Source organism: Myxocyprinus asiaticus, chromosome 23 (assembly GCF_019703515.2).
Source record: "Myxocyprinus asiaticus isolate MX2 ecotype Aquarium Trade chromosome 23, UBuf_Myxa_2, whole genome shotgun sequence".
Classification (NCBI taxonomy): Eukaryota; Metazoa; Chordata; class Actinopteri; order Cypriniformes; family Catostomidae; genus Myxocyprinus; species Myxocyprinus asiaticus.
The window spans coordinates 39,700,851-39,707,433 of record NC_059366.1 but is presented as its reverse complement, the minus strand read 5'-3'; positions in this window follow the sequence as shown (position 1 = coordinate 39,707,433).

Below are 6,583 nucleotides of genomic sequence, written 5' to 3'. Positions count from 1 at the left end.
TGTTCTCATTATGAGAATAATGGTAAATGTGCCGGACATACAGAGAGTAGAGTTGTGTTTTATAAGTGTAGCCAATATGCTGATTATATCTTAACAGAGGGCCGAATTTATGCATACACAAGCATAATTTTGTGTGTGTGTTGTGGTTGAAACTGGGGATTTTGACTATGAGCCAGCCATAATGCATAAATTACATTTTAATAATACATTTCATTTTTCACTATTTATTACCCATGAATATGTAATCATACACACAAAATAAGGGGTATGTCTAGAAACATTAGATGACTTTTTGGTGTTTGAAATTCCACCTTTAGATATCTGTATTTAATTTCTATACATTTAATTTTATTTAATAAATCCCTTTTTGAACCATGGTGGAAGAACCCATCAATTTACAGAATGCTCTAATTTACTCCAAAGCATTCACCGAAATAACTGACTATGGAATTTTCTGATATACATTCATTATTGGTACACATGTGTACTTAAAGATCATGATATCTAGGTATTTTTTTAAATGGCTGTGTTAATTGCTTTGATAGTATTGTATTTAGTTTCTGGTGAACAGATTACCAACAGATAAATCCTGCACAATGTAACTACTATCAGAAGAAGGAGAGTGCCACCAAACTACCAACTTACCACCCAGCTAGCAGAGCAGTCAGAGATCCCATCAAAACACAATAAATGCATATTTGGCGACCTGTTTGGAGTACAAAAACATTTTGATTGATTTTCACATAGCTAGAGAAAAAGAAAAGGCCTTATGCATTCCCTTCATTAACCTTACACAATTTAATAGGCACATGACTTTCTGTATTTTAATTTTAATTTCAATTTTTTAATTTAAGTTTTTAATCTTATAGTCCAGCTCCTTTTGCTCCAGGGTCGTTTTTTTACAGAGGCCAGACAGTTTCTGTTTCCACCTGAATAAATAACAGGCTGGTTAAAACTACATAGACTTGTACAAAGACAGGACTGAATTGCAATTTCTGTGCAAGAATTCATGCATTACTGTTTTCTCTTTTCTTGCGAACCTTTTGGAGGAAGAGGCATCAGGTTCAGAGTCGGAATAATCCTATTATACAATAGACATGAGTAAAAGAGACTATAACATGCAATGTATGTTCACATTCAAATGGCACTTAGAACAAAAGCAAGGAATGATCCAACACAGGACAAAGAACATAAGGGGAATATAAAGTGGAAGAAATCAAGAGGCAAACGAGGAGGGCAAGTGTAACAACTGAACAGATAATCAGGGAAACGAGGGTGTGGGGCCAGGGAAGATAGAGAATAGAAACAGGCAGGGCAGAGAAACACATTGTAGGGACAACAAACACACAAACCTAAAAGCATAAACAAAACAAAACCAAGACTGGGATGACAGAATCCTGCAACTAAATGGTAAACAAAACAAAAAAAAAAAGAAAAAAAAAAAAAAAAGAAATCAGACAGAGGTGGCAGGATCCTGACACAGAATGTCTTAGCTGTGTCTTCCATACAATGAAATTGAATGGAGACCCAGGGCTGTCAATCTGCAAAAAGGACCTAAAAAAGCACCACAAAAGCTTCAAAAAAGTAGTCTAAACGACTTGTACACTATTCCAAGTGTTCTGAAGACATACAATAGCTTTATGTGAGGAACAGACTGACATTTAGTCCCAAGTCTTTATTCACTGAAAATCTTTCATCCATGGATGAATAGTCAGAAATCAAATGAGTGTGTGCACATGACAGAATTGTAATTTTTGGGTAAAATATCCCTTTTATATACAGGAAATAAGAAAAAAATAAAATCAATTGTGAATCAATTCTCCTGTGAGCCTTCCATGACAACATGATCACACGGGAATTCAGCATTTTGTTTCCGAGAGTTCTGGTACCTTAGGATCGGCCACATTATGCAGACTCACTGACAAGCTCCAACTCCTAGACATTTTTGCATCGATTCCAGTGTGTTTGCCTTCTCTTGTGGCACAAACAGAAGCATGTTGCATCTGCAGTGTAGGAGGCCCGGGTTCAGATCCCACATTGAAACCAGAAAGTAATCGCGTTTGCATAATCAGTGACAAGCGCAATTCAGAGTTTGCATTTTCCACTCTAACATAACATATATTTACTCCACAGATGATTAGGATAAGGTTTGGGGTTTGGGTTCAGTTTATAAAATATGCATTCTTCTTCACTGTATTGCAACCTGAAATGCTAAAAACAACTCGCTTCACAACTACGCCCAACGACACTTACCTTTGGCCACTGGGGGCAGTGTTTTGAATTTCAGTAAGCACAAACCAATTTTACCTACAGAAAAGTCAACTTACTCTTTTCGATTTCACTGCAAGATCACTCTGAGCATGAAGAGCGCCATTTCTATGATGCAAGCCCATATAGAGTTGCTGTCTATGTAGCATTCCAAATCAATCACTTGTGAGGTTCCATTTCATTTATGATGCTGCCTTAGAAGGCAGCTGCCTGTTTAGGTAGTAGATAGCAATGCTGCTCACCTGGTTTTGGAACAGAGTTCATATGTTTTAATGCTTGCTCCAACAACTACTGAACATTTTTTTAACTGTAACTGCAGTTGAAACTTACAGTTAGCCATAAATACTTACATCACAGTTAATAAATACCAACCCATGCACACATACCCTGTTTGAAAGAGCTCTGTTTGGATGAGCCAGCAGCAAGATCAGAGCATGCGCCTCCCTGGACCTCATCCATCATGGCTCGGCTCTGATTGCTAGCGAGTGCCAACTCCTCTGTCAGTATGTATTCCAGAGGATGTGGCCCTCTCCTCACTCTTTTTCTGTGCTGCACATGATGCACATTTGTATTAATGTGCACACAGGAAGAATAAATTGGCCATGGCAAATACTAACCACTTTGAATGATGGTTTTGTACTTTTGTGTGGTCAGGATGAATCTAGGCTAAGTGTTATTATGAAGAATTAGTTTACAAGCCCTTTGAGGGCCAATGCAGTATGTATGTGCAATTACATTGACAATCAAATTTAAATATACTTTTTTTAAACATATATGTTACATTTAACCTCATTGTGAGCAATATAAATTTACTTACACATTGACCCAATCAGCAATTCTGCTTCAGCAATTCTCTTATGCTTTCAAATCAGGAACAATGTTGTTTTTTGCTGTTGAAATGTCTAAAACATCTCTTCATCTGTTTTCATTATAATTTTTGCACCTCATCAAGTACATCTGGCTGTTTACATGTTGATTTTTCCTGCCTCATAACTGTAACCATCATGGTTTTATGTGCAAGCACTCGTGGAAGGGTTAAAACTTTTAGAGTTTTAACAAGTTATGTTGATAACTAATGTCTTGAAACCACTAAACCCCAATTAACCTGCACTGGACTTTTTTTGTTTTTGTCAACACAAAACCTACCTTACTGTCACAGATCCACCTGACCTTCCTGCCACAAACACTCAACCTTCCTGCTCTCCCGAATACTGATTATCCACACCTGTCTCCAATCACCATGTCAATCAGCTCCTCTATATACCACTCCACTTTCCTTTCAGTCTTCATCTGGTATCAAAGCAGTATACAGACTCACTTACCTTCTACTTACCTTCTACTTACCTTCTACTTACCTTCTACTTACCTGACTCCTCAGATGCCATTCCAGTGTGCTCCCTCGACGATTCCTCTCCAGCGCTATTCCGAAGTTTGTTCCAAGTCTCCTCTCCTGCGTCTCCTTCCCTTGGTGTTATCCTCCAACCCAAGTAATACTTCTACCTGCAGATACAATAACCTCCAAGTACCGTTGTCTGTTCCTGAACCAATCTGCTCATTCACCACTCACCTGCCATTTGCTGTCTGTGTTTGTGTTTGTTCAAATAAATACCTGCTTTTTGGTTCACCACCATCTTCGAGTCTGGGTTCCTGTAACACTTACAAACCAAGCCGCTTGGTGATGCAGGCCTTGTTTCCCAAAAAGCACTAAGTAGAATGTTAGTAGCATGTTACAGTAAGTTGTACTTATTCTTTTTGGCTTGTTTCTCACAAGCATTGTTATCTTAGTAGTACAGAAAACCATTTATAAATTAAAGAGCCTTGGAACTCCTGAAAGAATTTTAAATAGATGTTCTTGCCTCCCCAGTTTATCAGAGAAAAAGTGGCATCAAATGAACAATATGAATGCATTTTCATTATTGTGAAACTAATGTACACTACAGCTGAGAATAATAAAAAAAAAAAGTTAAATCTAAATTGGAGTTTTGTGGCTTTTAGTCCATGTCTTTTAGCTTTGGGGTTATCTAAATGCTAGTGTACTTGGCAGATAGACACATTTAAAAAGTGCAAAGCCATTTCATTGGCATTTTAAAGATCCAACAAAGAAAATGGCATGTTGCCCATAGCTATGTAATGCATTCTAAATATTTTGTATAATGTTCCCAGGTTTAAGGCTCCCCAATGGTACAGCGGTTCATGCTCAAGGCTTCATTTCTTCCTCATAGTTCTTGCTAAATCCTGACAGGTAATTAAAATTAGACAGATGTGAGTATTGGGATCAAGTGCCTCATAATTCCTCATTATCTTCTCAAAGGAGATATTTACCCTTCGGAAACATCTCCCGGTACTAACAATACTCATCCCATATTGGCCTACGAGCTGCGAGACACTTCGCTGCCTGAATTCTGACTGACATTAATGAGAGATTACTATGACATTTTATTAAATGGGGAAAAAAGAACAAGAACTAACATTAACAGGTGTTATTGGGATGTTAGAGGGAGAAATGCTGGCTAAATTATGACACTGTAGCTAAATGCCACAGTAATGTTCAGCATTGATTGATTGTTTGGGTGTTATTAATTGGACAATAGCTCTGACATTGGTTATATCATAATAAAATGACTTTATATGATGAATGGCTTCTGATTTTAATACATTTATGCTTAATCGTTTTTCATTAATACAATTGCTTTAACCCAAGGTGATCTTTAGTGGATGTATCAGGAAGTCAGTTCCCCTCAAGTTCACATAAGTGCCCTAGCAGAGCAACCACATGTGTAGTTCATGGCACTAAGTTTGAGAAATCAGAAAGACTGGGTATGAATTTCCCATCTTTCATAGTATGGACTGAAATCGAAGTAGAACTTCTCAAACTTTCAAGTACTTTCTAAAGTAGGTGTTTTTTTTTTGTTTTTTTTTTATGTTTTAAATCTGACGGCTCTTCAGTTCCCATGGGATAGAACAGTGTTCACTGGTTGTACACTTCAGAGTCTCAGTGGATGCAGTACGTCATCTGGGTATTGTTTGGCTACTGTATCTTGAATACTGAGATTAAGACAAAAAAAATTTGATTCAGTAGGATGATTTGGCATGCTATATAGCAGGGAAATACGCATATTCGGATGCAGGGAAAGTGTCTTAAATGCTTAAATCTTAATTGTGACCAGTATATACAGGCATTTCTTCAACTTAAGGCTGTGGATTTCTCTAAACATTTTAAGAATCAAGTCTCTTTAAAAAAAAAATTCACACGTTCAATATATTTTCTTTTATATATATTTCTAATAACATTGACCAACAATGTGTGTACATGCATCACAGGAGGTTTATGTCATTTTAGTAAATTTTTCTGAAGTTCATGATAGTTCCCACCACACAATGGAAATGGCATTTGTAAGGTTTTTAAGATAAAATGGCTGCCTCCTTTGACTTTGTCTAATTTCATAGCTAACATTTTATGTATTCTAAATACAAACAGATAAATATTTTCACACTTTTTGCATTATTTGGCAAAATTACAGCTTGATTGGAAATAACGTACAAAATAAAAATACTCTGCTCACTAGTGAAATTTACATAGATTTTTATTTGTTTTCTTCAAAAATCACTTGTATCATAATTTATTTCAAGCATGCTCTTTACTGACACTTTTGTCGACTTTGTTAACAAGTACATAAAAAAAAAAAATAATAAAATAAAAAAATAAAAAAATAAAAAAATAAACAGATTATTGGCAGAATTGTTTGCTGTGGTGGAAATGTTGCCACAAATGTGGGACAGTTGTATAGAAATGCTTTTCACACAATAAATAATGAAATGTTTTTTGTTTTTTAGTTGGTTATGTCTTTGTTTAGATTGTCATGGTGTTAAACATGTAATAATTTGTATTAGATTAATAGTCTGGGTCTGGTAAAAAAAAAAAAAAAAAAAGTTAAATCTGTACATAAAAGGTTTTTGAAAAGTACCAAGGTAAATGACAAAGGCCTGGTAAAAAGTTTCAAGACCTTCATATAACAAAAAGGAAAAATCAAATCAAACCCTGGGGCATGAATGTACCATATATTTGTAACCCAACTAACTTATTTTTATGAAATATTTTTCTCAAAAGTTGTGACATCTTTCTTTAAAATAAACACCACTTGATTTGACATTTTGTTCTCTAGTGCAATGACATTCATACATTTTTAAGTATGGCTTAAGTGTCCAAATACATTCTGGGGCCACTTTATTTTGTGTGATTTGACAAGTGGACTAAGCAATGGCAAAAATAATTGGCAACAATACAATTGTGCTGTGAGTGCACTGAGCAATTTCT